At 36.5% G+C, this 18,171-nt stretch overlaps 1 protein-coding gene across 1 annotated transcript in view; it reads right to left on the bottom strand.

The window, feature by feature from the left end:
* The window catches only part of LOC143260797 (vascular endothelial growth factor receptor 1-like), a 52,820-nt gene that overhangs the window by 24,533 nt on the left and 10,116 nt on the right, over positions 1-18,171 (bottom strand). The gene's annotated exons all lie outside the window — the stretch shown is intronic.

Genomic DNA, 18,171 nt, shown 5'->3' with positions numbered 1-18,171 from the left:
AGGAGAAGCATCGTCAGGCGTCGAAGGCCGGTCATTGCCTCCTAAGGCGAAAACGCCGCGTATACAATTAGGCCGAGGCGAGCGTTTGACGGTCGGGCCAACGCACGTCGATCGTGTTATTGTCTTGCCGCCTCGCCGTTTATTCGACAAAAACGGCGAGACGGCGTACATCGAAAGTCGAACGTGCGTTGACCCGCGGTCCGCGATTCGGCCGGAACACCCTTTAAAACGGAAAAGCCTTGTGTGTGTGATAGAAGGGCTAGTTTCTTAAATAATGTCTCTTAAAATTTATGCAAATATTACAATTAGGCGAAATAACAACAAAAAATTAAAAATCATATTCTTTAACCTTTTTATTCGAACATGTAACGCAAAAGCCAGTACATTACGTCTTGGTAATTTATACGCATACTGAAAATTTAAATTTGACGTGATGATAATTTAAATGTGAAAACTAAAACATATATTGCTTGAATATTCGTTACATACTCAGATGAAAGGTTAAAACACATGATTTATACAATTTTTGCAAACATTTTCTAGTTGAATAGCAACCTAGACCTTCTAACATCCCAAAAATATATATTCCAGATATTTGTCTAAAAGCGTTCACAAATATTTGTCTACGGTTGTATTTAATTACCCAACATATTTTTATGCACGTTCAGGATATTATGTTCAAAGTCATACTTCACTATTCTTGTCACAAAGCTTTGTACCCTATAGAGTGAAACACAAAATCTTACTTTCATGACGTGCTGTGAACGTTTGTGCTTTGTCTTGTTTAGAAAAAATAATAAGTTACGCTGTAGTTTAGAAAAACTAATAAGCTGAAGAACGTAGGTGACACTCAAAACTTACAACACCATTCAAGAACTTCGTGAAGACGACTAATCTCATCATCGTAGGATCGTTACGTACGGTATGTATTCGACGCCCCACTCATCTTACTCCACTTCTCAACTTTAAGCGTATCTACTTTGTGATTGGCTCGTGTTTCGTTACGTAGAATTCATTACAAGTGCAACCGTCTCTGCCATTACCATTTCTACGTCGCACTTGTCGTTACTCACATATATGAAAGTTAAGCTTTTTAGTGCGAATCGAGTATTCTATATACAGTAATGTCTCTCAAACTGACATAATTTCGTTATGTCATTAATGACGTCGTGATATTGCTACGGTTCTGTAATTTATCGATTTTCTCGCTATGCTGATACTAAGGTTCGACGCAGTCGGTGAACACGTGTGCTGCTGCGCCGCAGTCCCTTTGACTCGAATTTCCGGAAGACAATGCAGAATACAATGACATAACTTTTTTAATTTTATGATTTTAAAACTGATTTTTTTAAATATATTGCTGATCATTTTCTGATTAGGAAATAAGACCAAACATGATATAGTTTAGACCAATATTTCTGATTGAAATAAAATTAAACACGATTTAATTTCGATTACATTTATTTATTTAATACTTAATGTGTATATGTGATTATATAAGTAAAATATATTGTTATACATATTAATAATAACTGTACATTAACAAGCTCCATTGACATTGTGCATAATTAGATAAGTGCAAAATTATATTCTACATTAAATTGTTTTGTTGCGTATCATCCTGGGAATTATCTAGTATCGTGGCCTACGGGCGAGCATTGTGTCGACGGACCGTGGATGGCTATGTGCGACTCTTTACCTGATTTTTGACCTGTTTTCTATAGGCTATTATCTCATGTTTTCGTGGAATTTTGCTGAATAGAACCATCGAGGCAAATTGACTTTTCTTTGGTAATAGTTTAATTGCTTTAAGAATATTGCCATTGTCACGCCGTAAAAATATTACGATTTGTAATATTTGAAAATACTATTTATTGCGTCTTGTAGGGTTGTTTGTACCTGTTTTGCGTTCACGGCGGCGTAATACACGATGAAATCATCTGCGTAGGCTATTATTGAGCACTTTGTTCGGTCCGGTCCAAATATGTTCAGTATGTCGCTGGTAAATATGTTAAAGAGAATTGGCGATTTTATTGTGCATTGTTAAAGGTCGTTGGAGGGACAGACTCTGAATGACCTGCCCATTATCATGTTTTGTATTAGCTTAATTAAGATTAAAGGAAATCCTTTCCGTTTTAGCTTGTATAGCAATCCATCTAACCAGACCGTGTCGAAGGTTCATTGCAACGTGATATGGCCGTTGGCTGATACAAGATCGGTAACAATCCAGTCTTTTCTTTCAATCTAGTACACATTCCGCATTGTGAATCTAAATAAGCATGAACAATAGAACTGAATCTTACCAAACCTTACCAACCCTACCGGTCAAGTCATCAAATACATGACGCCGCGTCCTTGGAACATCTTAAAACATTTTCATCCGCAATTTGACTCCAATCATATCAGAGCGTGGTGACCACGGCGTCGGGCACAGCGCCACATTAAATAGACAAGAGACGGAGGTTACCAATGGTACCCTGCGCTCTTAAAATGCAATTAACGGCCGTTCAAGCAAACTGGTATCGGGTGTCATTTCCGTAAATTTAATCTGTTTAACACTGATGGACGAAAACTAATATGGCGTAAACGAAATCAAGAGCTTAACCGAATAAATTTAAATCCAACAATAAAGCATGATGGTGTATTATGGTGTGGTGGTGTATTTCATCAAAAGGAGTTGGATAACTGGTTTTTATAGAGGAAATTTTAGATAAATTTATGTATCTAAATATTTTAAAACAAAATCTTAAGAAAAGTGCGACCACAATGGATATAGAACACACATTTCAATATTATGAACATAATGATCCTAAACTTAAAACCAAAATAGTCCAAGAATACCTTCTGTTTAATTGCTCCACAGTATTACATTCGTCACTACAGTCACCAGACTTGAATCCCATTGAAAACGTATGGGATTTTTTGGGCAGGAAAATTCGATAAATTCGGAAAACACCGATAAGATCGGAGGAAGAATTAAAAAACGATTAATTGAAGAATGGAAACGTATATAGACAATATGTTAACGTTATAGACAATATGCATAAGCGGCTGTGACACGTAATTAAAGATAAGGTCTATCCAACGAAATATTAATTATTGCTTATGTTAATAATTTTCATGTTTAAATATTATAGTTTGTCAAGCGTCCCAATATTTTTGCGACGTTAAATTTCGACATAATTTAGTTCATTGTTTGGTATTACGACAAGTATGTGCAATAAATAAATAAAATTTATGTTATTACAAACTACAACGAATATTAAACTACCATGTATAAACTACTAATAAATGTCAAACTATTATGAATATTATATTATAAAACAAGAAAACGAAATTTACTATTACAAACAATCGAATCCAGCAACAATTATTTGAATAGCATAATGTCCGAATATTAATAAGAATCACTGTACATACGAACGAGTCTCAATTATTTGTCCAAATACCCACACCATACGTTCTCTTTAAATTAATGCATTGTAAATAGCAGTGAGGTTGCAGATCAGTGACCAATTTGTCCAAAAGATCACAGTTCGACAAGATATTTATGTGAATCAAAATTTCGAGGAACGAATACGTGATACAAGAACTAGTATTCATTATTCAAAGCGCATTTATTCGTCGCATGGAACACAATTCTCATCTTTCAGTAATTTGAATTGATATTTTCCACAAAAAATGAAAAATTAAATATCATTATAGAAACAACTATTTATTCTACATTTATGCTTTATGTAATACGTACAATATTTTGTATATAAATAATGCCCAACTCTGCTAGACCCTTTTTTGCTCTTCGCTATTTCGATCATCTACAATTTTCAGTTTTTTCATTTATGTAACAAACTCATCCTTGCAACGTGCGACACGATTCGTTTTAGAAATATTACTATAATAAAGAATCGTTTTAGTGTTAGTGAGCCTTTTAGCCTCATTGACGGTAGCTCACGAAACATCTGCATATCAAATACGATGTATAGATGTACCTTCGAAAAGATTGGCCGCGCTCATTCCGCAGGCAAGAAGAAAATATCATACCTCGAACCTCTGATTTAACACTATCGCGCGCGAAAGTCATCAATTCCGGAAATTAAAAAATTATTATGCTTCCAATAAAACCTACCTAACATAATTCGGCCTGTTACGCGGACGTACTAGAATCGTTAAGATCTCTCTTAGACATCACCACAGAATTACAAGTAGATTCGATAAGTATTTCAAAAGGCCCATTAGACGATATCCCATGGACAAACATGTACAAAATTTTATTAGACCTATTTTCATGCGGAAACGAAATTATTATTCCTCCAGTAAACGAACGTCCCGATATCATCATAGAAAACCATTGTTCAGCATATGCAGGTCATTAAGGCATCACAAAAACCTATAGACGTATTAGGGAAAAATAATACTAGGCAACATTAAAACACGAAGTACAAAATTTTGTGAATTCGTGCCATACTTGCCAAAAAAGGAAATTAACTCGTGTTAAAACCCGTCAGCCAATGACCATCACAGATACTCTGGGGACAGCCTTCGAGAAAATCTCTATGGATATCGTCGGACCTCTTCCTACATCTCCCAATGGCTATACATACGTATATCCTGACAATTCAAGATCTTCTTACTAAATATTCTCTCGCTATTCCCTTAAAAAATGCGTTTGCTATTGAGATTGCATACGCTTTCACCTAAAATTCATTTGTCGTTTCGGCTCATTTAATGAAATTTTAACGGATCAAGGAACTAACGTCCTCAGCGTACCCATGAGGAATATCGTGAAAAGATTTAAAATAAAACAATTTAGAACCACAGCATTCTGATCCCAAAGCAATGGCTCTATCGAGGGATCGCACCACGTGTTGACTAAGTACGTGGAACAATTCGTAAATAAGGGCGACTGGGATGAATGGCTTCTCTTCGCCATGTTCTCCTACAATACCACTGTCCACGAAGGAACACTATTTATACCACATCAATTTGTGTTTAGCTACTTAGCAAGAACGCCTTCTGCAAATCTGATAGCTCATGATTCATGCGATAAATCTTACTCGCGATATCTTGACAATCTACAGAACAAAATCTTCGGCACTGTTACAAAAGCAAGAGAGAACTTGGACTCGGCGAAACACAAATCAAAAGCATACTATGACGAACCCACGAACCTTTTCCGTCAGGAATACCGTTTATCTCCTCAAAGAACCAAAGAGAGGCAAGTTTGACGGTGAGTACACAGGCCCCTATCGTATACTAGAATGCTTAAAGAACCAAAACGTCCGCATAGCATTTAAGTCCATATCAAGTATTCTGCACACTAATAAGCTTAAGCACGCCCCACCGACATGCGCAAAAATTGAAAGTGCAAAGATATCACGTACTCCCCCACTCGTGGATAATTTTATCACCAACCCGAAACGATATATAACCATTGCCGAGCTTTCACGGGATCATTCAGTCTGTGTAACCAGCACGATGAACATCGCATCATATCTCTTCGTCTTCTCCATCATCCAGCAGTGATCAGTCCTGATCGGAAATGACTGCGGCGGGCCGTGAGGAAGCACGGGTTATCCAATGCAAAGTCAAGGTGGATCCGACCATCTTTTACTGTGGGATGCACTCTCACACCTCGGTGGTGAACAACGGCTGACTACAATATATATTCTGCGTACTATAATATATATTAACTCCTAAATTCTTGATTTAAAACAGAAAATTGCATTTTTGAAATGTGTCAATATACATTCCGCGACGACTGTACATAATGGCTGTTTTGATTCGTACGAATATTTCTTTGAGGGGAGATTTGGTTTCTGCATTCGACCGCACGGGCTCTCCAGAGGTTGACGCAGGAGGCCTTGTCAGTCGCATAACCCGCTCAGAAACACAAGAGCGTGAGTTTCAATGTTATTAATTTACGGTGTTTCAAAATTCAACGCCTAGACGTTCCCATGCGCTTGCTTTCTAACTCGATCTCGATGATGCATTCATTACGTGTGCGGTTGTTCGTTATTCGTTTCGGTCGACATATGTACTTCGACAACTTTCTTTTTTCATTCGATCGCTCCTTGTGAGCGATTTCGGTCGGCGTATTTCGACAACAGCTTCTTTCTTTTCGGTTGACAATTATTGGTTTGTGAGTTCATTCAAGGGAGTCAACTCGGTTGACATCTTTGTTAAATTCATTTCCGTTAAAATTATTGCAACTTGCCCGAAGTTGTTACACAGTTTAAACGTGACCTAATGCGTAATATACGATTCACTCTTTCGTTTTGGTTAGGTTTTAAACCCTCCCGTTCAGTTCCTCCACATATTGCAATGGAAAAGACTGATTAAAGAAAATACAAGATCATACCAGCCTTAGCAAGATCTGCAATACGATCCGAAGAGTAACTAAAACCTTCATAGGACAATGATCGAATACAGAAATAAACAACAGAAATAAAAAAGAAGACATGGAAATAAAAAAAATAGCAGATAGAAATATGGAATAGACATATAACAAAAGCAGAGATATAATGAATAGATTACTCCAAGAACAGCAAATCGACTCTAGGAACAGATAAAATAGATCATATCATAATAGGTGTTCCGTCACGTAGAACCTCCCGCAGACCTCTCTCGTGAAGGGTTTATGGCACGGACAAGCGTGGGTCATCTGAGGAGACGGAGACCTTTTTTGGCAGCTGCCGAACATCCGGGCAGTGTCTCCGTCTTTTCTAATGATCGCGACGTGTCGTAAATCCAAAAGGCCCGAAAAAACCTCCCTCAATAACACTTGAGATTTTTGAACGCGTCTTGGGAAAGTTAGTCCCAACCGTCGCGGGGATGACATCTCAAGGCCCACTGGACCTCCCCAACCACGCAATTACGTGTCGCACCCCTTTTCAAGACAAGGCCCGTGCAGGACGGTACGAGAGGGTGGTGGCGAAACGTTCGGAGGACGCTGATTGGGAAATCGTAATTTTCGAGAAAACCAATCAGTGCATCCCGGCATGGAGGTGGAGAAGATCCTTCAAGAATCTCAAGTGGGGGAAAGGGTATAAAAAACGCGAGCAGTCGAGGCGAGTCAGTGGTTCAGTAGTTTTTTAGCAGTATTATTATTCTTACAGTCGCCTTCAAAAACATACATTCTCGATCGGGAGTCTCACTCGTGCGTCAAACAGTCTCAATCGTTCGGAGACTCACTCGTCGCAACCGGAGACTCATTCGACTCGGGAACTCAATCGCTCATTCTTTCGAAATCGGTCAATCGGACCGATAACTATACAAAACCGACGCGTCTTCAAACAAGTGAAGCCCGGGCCTTACAACCCCGGTAGGGTTGACGTTCGATCCCCGCGCGTCAAAAAGGCGTCGTAAAAGCACGGCGCTACAGTACATTTTGATCATGAAGATCAACCATGTCTAATTGACGACGTCAACCACTGTCTAATCCAACTGGATTAGAGACAATACATAAGTATTGTCTCAATACTTATCCAAATTTAAATTATTGATTTTAAAATAAATACTAGAACGCATATTATAAATTCAAAATTTTTTTATATTAAATAAAATAGATACAAATAAAATATTTTCTAATTATATCGAGAGATGAGACTTTGAATATATTAAATTTTAAATCATTTGTCCACAGATATTTCAAGAAAGTGAGAATAGTATATATATATCTATATTTAAGAGATGAAATAAAAAAAATATGATTACAGTTATAATAAATTCGGTAAGGCGCGGAATTGCATTGCCATGTTCTTCGATATGCGATTAATAACTAATTTATTAATTAACTTCACACTTTCGCGTGATAAACCCTTCACGCCGCATTCACACATGTACCTCACGATAGCGTATTTTCTCATGAATAATAATATTTATACTGTGAAGAATAATAAAAGCAATTACCAATTCCCCGTAGTAGAATTGGTAATTATTTAATTATATATAATTATCCAATTATATAATTATATCATTATTATCTAATTATATAATTTCTATAATTCTATCAAAATTTTTCATTTTGAAATTATGTATCTAATATATTGTTTCCGGCATCGCGTCAACACGACAAATCTAAACGTCACATAACTGTTTGACTTAAAGTTTTCATCATGAATGTATGTTGTTGTGAAGTTTACAAATGCCAGAATGCCAGAATGTGTCTTCTTTGCAATAAGAAAGATGAGCATTCAAAGTGTTTTGCAAGAGAAATTTTAGTGAAGCCACATTCGTGGAAGTAAGCGATTCGAAAGAAGAAGGTCACTGACCGCTGGACATCTTCAGAGGTGCGCATTGGATCGTATAAGATCTGTGAAACACTGATTATTTCACTGAAATGTTACTTGCTTCATGAACGCTGAAAAGTGGTTAAAATATACAATACAATGCATTCGATAATTTACTGTACCTCCTTTAATTCGAATGTTAATGTCTTAATAACAACGTCTTTTTTTAATATACTTACATGCTGATTTGCTTCTACTATTGTTACACTAAACTTTCAACAAAATTATACAAAATATATTTGCAAAAGAAAGCGTAGTAAAATATTAAAATTGCTCTTAATGCATTAGGAACAGAACTTATGCATCAACCGACTATTATGAGAAATAATAAATTGAAAATCTCCCAAAATCTCCCTAGTTGACGCTCAGATTGTGCACATATATGTGCATAAATGTGCAAGAGGAGATACGATTATTCGAGCACTGCGGCTCGTTTCTATAGTTGTTGACAATCGGTAATGGGTCAAACAAAAAACTGTGAAGACATTAGACGAATTAAAGGATATTTTTATATTATATTGGACTTATTATATTATTATTACTTATTATTAAAAGAATAAAGATATTTTGATCTTATTTATATTTCTTCCAATTAACTTGGACAATTTTCATTTTGTATAAAAGTTCGCAGTCGTCTTACAAGTTATCAATGAGGGAAGTTTATTTCGGTCGATACTTGAGAGTATAAATTTGGGCACCTGGGAAGGAAACGATGTCGTATGAATTGATTATTTTGCGTTATTCGAAATCCATTGCCAATTTAAGAGGATTTATTTTTTGTTAATAAAGTTCAGCATCATGGAGAAAACAGTTGATCGCCGTAACCTGTTTGAATCCCACAACACTAACTTATTACGCAACAGCTTATACGTGTATATTACGTTAACATTGTTTAGTTTCTTCTTATTGTTTTGTTTCTTAGAGTAACTTTATTCGTTTTACCATAATTTTTCAAATAACTGGTATTTTGAATCTCAAATGTTGTTGCCTTCTTTTAAGACGTTAAACGTAGGTCCAAAATAAACATAAATTTTCTTTCTCTTCTAAAATGTTATTACGGACAAGAAAGTTCTAATCATTGAAACCACGAAGAACATTTTGCGGCAAAAGGATAATAGCACATTAATAGCGCATTTAAATATGCACGGAAATAATCCACATCGCCTGAAGCACAGCAGGCTATGTGGGGTTGATCCCACATTGGTATAATTGGTATAATTGAATAATCGAATGATGTGAGGGGAATATTGTGCATGAGATTCGTGTTAAGGTTTTAATCTGGCATTTAATATTATTAATAAAGTATTATTATCAGCAGTCTACATCGAGTGGCAAGCTTTTATTGATTTATTTATTGGTTTATTGGACAGGCTATAAAGCTCTGTTGCAAAATTGCGATTTTAAGAGTGGTCAGAATATGCGTGTAGTTATTGTGCTTGGGCAGACTATTCTTTCTAGTAATCGAGCAACAAAGTGCATAATAGTTATGCTGTATTATGCGAGTGTTGTTACAGCAAGAGAGTGATCAAGCGTTTACTCATACAAGAATTTTCGAAATCCTTATAAAATCGAGTAACAAAACCGAGTGATTCGTTGGCTTAATTAACAATTTCATCTACTTGTTGTTAGCAACTTCGCCAACACAAGCAAACATAAGCGTTTCTATCTTTGAAAAAAACCCTGCGTGAGAAGTGTCGAAACTCTGTCTGGACAGATCGAAGCCATCGATTACGTCTACTTGAATCGTGCTGCAGCTAACGGAACTCGTCGACACAACATTCCAGCGAATTCCACTTTTCCGCGTTTCGAGATTAGTTTGCCGGCCGAACGTTCCGCGGCTTGCACGCTGACGACGGCGGTTGTGTTGAGATTCGCGATGACAAGGCACGTGACCGCGCTTATTCGCGGACTATCGGTTCTGCATTGGCTACTCGTCCCATTCTCATCCCGGACAGATTATGATTATTACGAAGCGTACGCGACGCGCAGGTTGCGGATCGGATCGTCGAGTCTCATCGCTCGCGGCGCGGCGCGGCAGGCAGACAGATCGTCGACGTCGACGAGGCGCGAGTCGGACAAGCTTCGCCCTGTCGGACCACCGAGAAAAAGCATTTCGAATTCGATGTCACGGAATCCGGTCTTACCGCGAACAGTCAATTACATCCGGAAAACAGGTTGCACAGGCGTGAAAAAAAACGACGGAATTCCGCGAAACCGTGAAACGATTCTCGGAACGGCCGCCGAGCTGTAAGTCGGCCGCGCGTTTCACGCTTGCTGATGTTCGGTCGCTTTAATTAGCGAGCTTTTTAACTTTTTAACCCTTGGCACACTTCATTCTTATCGGTGATCTCAATGCAGTTCCGTAGTGAAGTTTTTGAGAACGGTTGACGCAACGATGAGGTGACCCCACATTTTGCGCATCTTTATTCGCTGTACGATTGTTGTGTAAGACGGTCCAACGAAATTTCGTTAAAAAACGAAGCACTTTTCACGTCCTCTTTCCGAGTTTGGTTCATTATATGTGATAGTTCTCCAAATAACACTGTTGATTCTTATTTTAGAATGCATGAAAAATATTCAATTATTATTAGGATTAAAATACAAAAAATTCTCCCTAATTGACGCTCAGATTGTGCACAAAAATGGACAATTTGGAAAAAGAAGATACGATTATTCGAGCTTTGCGGTTCGCTTTTGTAGTCGCCGATTGTCAATAACGATAAAAAACGAGCCGCGAGGCTCGAATAATCGCATCTCCTCTTCCCAAATTGTCCATTTTTGTTTACAAGCTGAACGATTATTGGAGAGAATTCACTGTAATAAGTACACCCGCTCTTTTACGAGAATTTCTGTTCCACGTGGAATTGTTTCACCCAAATGAAGATCTCGTAAATGGAGTCTATAAGCACAAAAGAAAAAATATTAGAAATATAAGCTAGTATAAGTTTTAAAAATACATATTTGTTTCGGATAGCATAACAAAAAAATAATTGTAACATTTCAGAGAACAATAGTAAATTTTATTCGATGTCACTGTCGCTACCATGATCTTCATCGCTTGAAACATTTGGAAGTTCGACGTCATTATCGTTGTTAATGTCAATTTTTTCGAATGATTTTTTTCTCAATATTTTCTTTTACTAAGTTTTCATAAATTTGCTAATATTCGCTGCCACGTTTCATTACATTTTGGTGAAACGTTGGGATCAATGTCTATAATGGCACTTTTCATTTTTTCGACTATACTTTACAAAGATTTACTAGCTGCATAAATTCAGATCGCGTAAATTGATATAGCGTGTCAAAATTACCGCGGAAATATTGTTATAATTTACCGTGTAGAAAAGAGATTGGCGTAAAAAGTGCCCCGTAAATTGCAGAACGGGTGTAGCTTAAACGCGACAGTTGTTTCAAGTTGTCGGGTTGCGTTACAGCGTTAAAAAGGCGTGATGTTTCATTTGATGGAAAAAAAAATCGACGGATAGTTGGAGTGATTTCGCCACAGGCAACATTACGTCTTTAATATGTTAGGTGCAAGAGGAGGCAGCTTCATAATCTTATATATCATTGTATCATCGCAATAATATTCAGTATTTCTTGCCGTAGTGATTACAAGAAATGTTCTCTCTTTTTGAGCCTCTTCAATAGCTACTTCCTTAAATAGAAAATAACTCTTACGTTAACTACTTGTCGTACCATTATCATCATAGTCACAATGATTAGTACTTTTTGGATTATAATTATTACTTAACCCTCCGTCTACTGTGCCGGAGTCACGGCGAGCAAGAGTGGAGAGAACTACAAATATGATTACTAGCCCTTTGCGGTCGGATGGCGAGTCTCACTCGCCACGGCATTTCGCCCGACAGGTCGGATGGCGAGTGAGAGGCGCCAGTCGGTGTTTATGTTAGATTTTATTATCTCCAACATTATTCAACGTACTGTTTTATGCGAATGTCCCTGAAGAGGTGGCGCAAATTATTTGTCCGTGGACTGGAAATTTGTTTAATCAATTCGTACATTCTCTACAAACATGTAAAAAGGCAGAGAAGCGAACAGCCAGTTACACATTTGAACTTTCGCAAAATTTTGATCAACAAATTGCGAGGAGATTTTCGTCAACGGAAAACTGCATGTAATTGTTATTGGCACAAAGAAAGATTGCAAAGTTTGTTCCAGTCGAAACAAACCAGAGGGAAGACATGAGACGACCTATTTCTATGATACATGTCCAGATAAACCAAGAATGCATCTTGGTCAATGTTTTATAAACTATCACACCGAACGAAACTGCAAATCATAATTTGTGTAAAATTATATTCATAAAAGTGTGAATATAGATGAACTAACGAAATATAACGTTTTTGTAAGATAATTTATATGTAAGATTACTTTATTGTACCATATAAGACACTCGACATATTTGCAAAAATCGCCTCGTCCTGCTACCTGACTCTGCCGAAAAAGTCGTCGTCCGCTAAGGGCTAGAATATCAGTGTATAGGTCAGAAATGACTCCGGTACAAGAGGCCGCGGATTCAATAGTCGGAGAGTTAAAAGAAGATTTACATTTATTGTACGCCTACACACACATTTACTCAAATGATTAAATGTCGACAAAGAATACAATTTTATTAACAGGTTATTACTAAAAATTTTCAACACAAGTCAAATTGTCAAATTTTCTTGTCATCTACGACAAATTTAATAAAATGAAAATTTTCATCTGTTAACGCAGAGAAACATGAATGCTCCATTTCAGTTTGTCCAATTCTATAAACTGTAAGCTTACATTCAACTCTAGTCATTCGTTTAAAAAACAAATTTAATCTACATTACGTTAGTATGAGGTACAGTGCAATGAAACATAACACTATTTGAAATATGTTTTAAGATTAATAAAGCGATTCAGGAGAGAAAGCCACAGATGTAAACCTAAACACCATGCGACGCCGGCTTGACGTGCAATGAAACTCGAGTGACTGCAACCTGCATGATCATGACCCTGCACTAGCTGCGTGTCATAACGTTGGTGAAAAAACGAGACACGAAACTGATGGTCCATGAAGAGGTATCTTCCTACCGTCAGTCGTGTATGAGAACATAAAAGCAAATTGATTATGTAACGGAGAAGAAAATTTAATCGAGACGTCCTGTGCCTAGCGAGAGATAGAAGAAACAAAGTACCATAGTTTTTGTCAGCACCGACCGTAGTGCTTGTACCAAATAGGTAGTAATTATAACAGTAAACAAAAATTGATTCTGATGTCAATGAACTTCAAATAATATACAAGCAAATTGTGTCGTATACCACTAGATAAGATGATAGCTCACTTCATGGACCTATAAATTGTACGATGTTTGCAAATGAAATTTTTCATATCCTGTGTACAACAGAAAAATTAATAATTAATTTGAATAAAAAGTTAACCCTTTTAATGCTGATTAAAATGAAAAAGCATAATAGAGGAAATATCTAATAATTGTTTATATTATTTGTATGACGTTTTATTATATTTCTATTATTATATTATTTATTATATATTTCTGTTATTATGTGTACTTACATTTTACCTATATGTATTATCAATCATATAAATATCATGGTAGATAAACATTTTTCTAAATACCACAGGTTAAACAATGTGTCTTAAACAAACTCTCGGACCGTACCACGTACGAACTATAGAGTGAAAGGGTTATTAATTTGTGCTTAGGCAGAATATATGGCAAAACGCATTTATAGTGTTCACGAAGAAGGTAAGTGGAAGCACGACAGAAAAATGATTCGCACGATTTGAGAAAGCCATGAGAATCGCTGAAGGATAAAATACATCCGCAGCATCCGTCTGTAATCAAAGATGAGAATGTGCTCACTATGTATTTAAATCTCCGCAACAGTTCTTCAGATTGAGAATTTTAATGCGATGAATCCACGAGAAGGAAGCGAATTCATATGAATGGATTTAAAAAAATCTTGTTATTACGCTTGATGATACGAAAGGTGTACAGTAAATTCTCCCTGATTGACGCTCAGGTTGTCCATTTTTGTGTACAATCTGAGCGCCAATTAAGGAGAATTTACTATACTTATTTTGCAGAACGCACAGTATTATATTTAACATCATAGAACACTGTTTCCCAATCATTTTTGAATCATGCTCTACATCAACGCCTCAATGATGTGATGTCACCACCTGAGTCCATTTAAATCGATCCAGTCAAATATCTTTGAAACTGTCGATGATAGTAAAAAATGTTTCAAATAAAATTGAAACTTTGAAAATTTTAAGGGACGCGTAATCCGATATTGATAAGATTTTTCTAGATGAACATGTCGACACGTGATGGTGGTCAACTTTATCTTTTTAAATGGAATTATATATTTTTTATTATACTACTCGATTGAGCTCGTCATTCTTTTCATAAAAATATTAAGGCGTTTACTGCGAAAAATCATTGGTTTAAAAGATATTTTAATTTTAATATCTTTTGGAAACCGAGTAAAATCGTTTCATTCAGGCTAGAGGTCGTATTTTTTAATTTATTATTTATTTATTATTTTTAATGAAAATTTGAATTTTGTACATCGCGCTGACTTTTATGTATGCCGAGAATTTCATCCAAATCTGTTGATGCTGAGTCAAGTTACAGGCAATGAAATCTCCAGATTTCCGCATAATTGTTGGCCGAAAATAGTGAAAAATCTTAATTTTTGTAATCTGTAATTATTTGTAGCTCATACAAGTTACGAAAATCTACAAAACGCATTGTTTAAATTTTCCTTATAAGTTCAGATAAAACGTCGAAAAAACATTTCCTTGTATTTTGTATCATTCGAATCAACTGTAATTTTTGCAAACATTTTTCACTTGTCCATTGCATTAATTTGCCTAACATCTTAACCCTTTGCACTCGAAGCTGTTCTAACTTAAAAACCAAGATATTTCTTCCAATGTATAGCATTTTGCTTTTGTATTAGCTTTGTATTGCATGCATATGAAATTGAGCTTATTTTCTCGTACATACTCTTACATATTTAATAACTCTACAAATATAAACCAATTTGATAATGTAAAAACTACTTGGAAGAGTGGTATATCGATCTTCGGTAGTGTCTCAGTGTCACAATTCGGGTTAAAATAGTTATTGCATTTTAAGAGGTGTTCGAATGTTATCGATACTCACTATACATATTAAGTGTAAAAATAGTTCTTATCTGAATCTAAATCCGCTCCAAGCGCTCTTGTTTCAATCTAAATTCCATTAGTTCGTATTGCTTTGTAACAACAACTGATCTCGTTTGATCAAACACCGTTCGCCGTTTCGATTTAATTTGCAAAATTATTGGCGCAGCAGTCAGCTGAACAATGTGCTGGGGTTAAAGACACTTGACTGCCCAGCGAAAGTAATGTTCCCTGACGATTACAATTCACGACACATACGTTTACCTCGTTAGAGAACTATAAAGACGTTTGTCACGACAGAAGGTTCATTTATAATGATAAAGGAGACGTCACGGGCGATGCATTTATAGGAAGCTACAAAACACTCGTAATTTATTACAATGCCTCAACTTAGAGAATACGCGGTTCGCTTGTGACACGCAAACGAGGAAACGCTGTAGCAACCCGTACTTCCTGGATGAATTGCCGCGCGCACCTTATCCACGCTCGAAGATATATGGAATTTTTAATTCGATCTATCAAACTATCAACTCGTACACGGGCGCCGCGTATGCTCGCCGATGTATTCCTTCGAGCTATCAGCATTGTACACCACTACTGATCCGCCTTTTTAGATAGCACGCAATGGCTTTTAGTAGTTAACACTTTCTACTATCGAATATTAGAAACGGACTAGCGAAAATATTTCAGAAATATTACACAGGATTTCTCACGGAAATTGATTTCTTGCGGCATTCCTCGATTGATAGCTTTCAGAAAAATCTTGAAATGCTGGTGATATTTTATGACTAATTATTGGGGGGGGGGGTGATTATTTATTAAAATGTGAAATTTATTGCTTTCAATAGAAATTTTAATTATAATTCGTTTTAAATAGGAGTAAGTTTAATTATATTATAATCATATTAATTACATTAATTATAGTAGATTTGTAGTAGAAATTTGAGCGATAAGGTCTGCTGTTCCAGTGTTAATCCATGAGGTTTGAATTTTTTAATATTTCTCATGTGTACATTTGTTTCGTATTTTATTTTGTTAAGAATCATATATTTTTTCAATTATTGTATTGTAATTTAATATCCATTTATGTACAAACAGTTAAAGATTTCGAAAATATTTTCGAAGTGTTCGTGTCTTGTAATTGGTGCAAACAATGTTTAGTTTGCAAATAAAATTTATATATTATGAAAAGAACGCAATTGATTGACGTTAGCTGTTTTTGACGAGTAAATTCCTCATGTAGGAATGACAATATTTTGTGTTATAACGAGTACACTCGTCATGCGTAACAAGTTTGAATTGCAATTTCAGTGAAAACTAAAATATATTCATAAATTTTAGGATGTTTTGAATATATGGTGACCAAACAATATAAAACGAACAAACAAAAAAATATAAATAGTTAATATGAAAAAACTGTATACATATAGTATCTGGATTAGACAGTACACTCGTCATCACTTACATTTTACGACACGTTTTAGGTACATTTTCATAGGGGGCCCATCAGCTAACTGGTTAAAACGGAGAACAAAAGTGGAAACAGACAATTGGGAGATATTCTGAGCAATCATTTTTAAGCAATATAAAAATTCGATTCGTTGTTATTGCATTTGCAAGATTTCAAATCTTTACAACTTTATCAGTTTTGAAAATTCGAGAGCATAGTTCGAAGACCGCGTCTCTAAACTGTTCTGTAGGAAGTGAAAAAACGTGAAAAAAGTCGATTGCATTGACTGGACTGGAGGCACCTCTTAACGGGAACCAGTTGCGCGGTCGAATTCTTCTATCTCATTGAACCTTTTGTGATAATCAATGGATCGTGCTCGAGCGATAACCCAAAGAATATTATGCTAGATATCCATTCGTATGATTAATGAACAGCCCCATGAAAGAAAGTCATGCGGTTCGGTCGTTGGATTTGGATCAAGGATAAAGTATCGGATCGCGTCTGCTTCCTGCAACACTTAAAAGCGATCCAGGGATCTATATACCCGGCTGAATCTGTTCTAATGCGATATCTGACCGGTCTAAGAATACGCGTCACTCGCAACATATACCGGCAGGAATGCGATCCACACGCAATATGGAACTTCCTAGATAGACCTTGAACATCGTGGACGGGATTCCGCTCATCCGCGGCGAAACACAGAAGAGAGAGAGAGAGAGAGAGAGAGAGAGAGAGAGAGAGAGAGAGAGAGAGAGAGAGAGAGAGAGAGAGAGAGAAAGAAGAAAAATCGGCGTCGTTGGTCGTACGTAATTAAACGCGCGTAATTTACGAGCGACATTTCAAGCATGCTAATAAAGCGCCTTCTTTGTTCGTCAAAAAGTAACTCACCAGTCGGTTTTTGTAACCGATCGTTAAAGAGTGTCGTGATATTTTGCCCGCGAGTGAACATGCCCGGCTGATTCCGATCCTTGCGATTACATTGATTTATGCGACTACACTCGGGTAATCGCGAACCCAGACCTCTGTATTCGAAACGTTCACATTTTCTTTGCGGTTTAGTATAACATAGTAATTAATGACCGGTTCTTTTTACACTGTTTGATTGATATTCATTTCGTCGCCAATCACACTATAATTTAGTTCTCTCCTGACAACCTGTGCCGTTCTCATAGATTTCCATTTCTGCCAATTGACATCTTTTTCTCATTTTTTAACCAATGTCGAGAAGTATCTTCATTGACGATCCC

Source organism: Megalopta genalis, chromosome 19 (genome assembly GCF_051020955.1).
Source record: "Megalopta genalis isolate 19385.01 chromosome 19, iyMegGena1_principal, whole genome shotgun sequence".
NCBI classification, from domain to species: Eukaryota; Metazoa; Arthropoda; class Insecta; order Hymenoptera; family Halictidae; genus Megalopta; species Megalopta genalis.
Note: the sequence above shows the minus strand (reverse complement) of the source record. Positions and strands in the feature narration are given on the sequence as shown.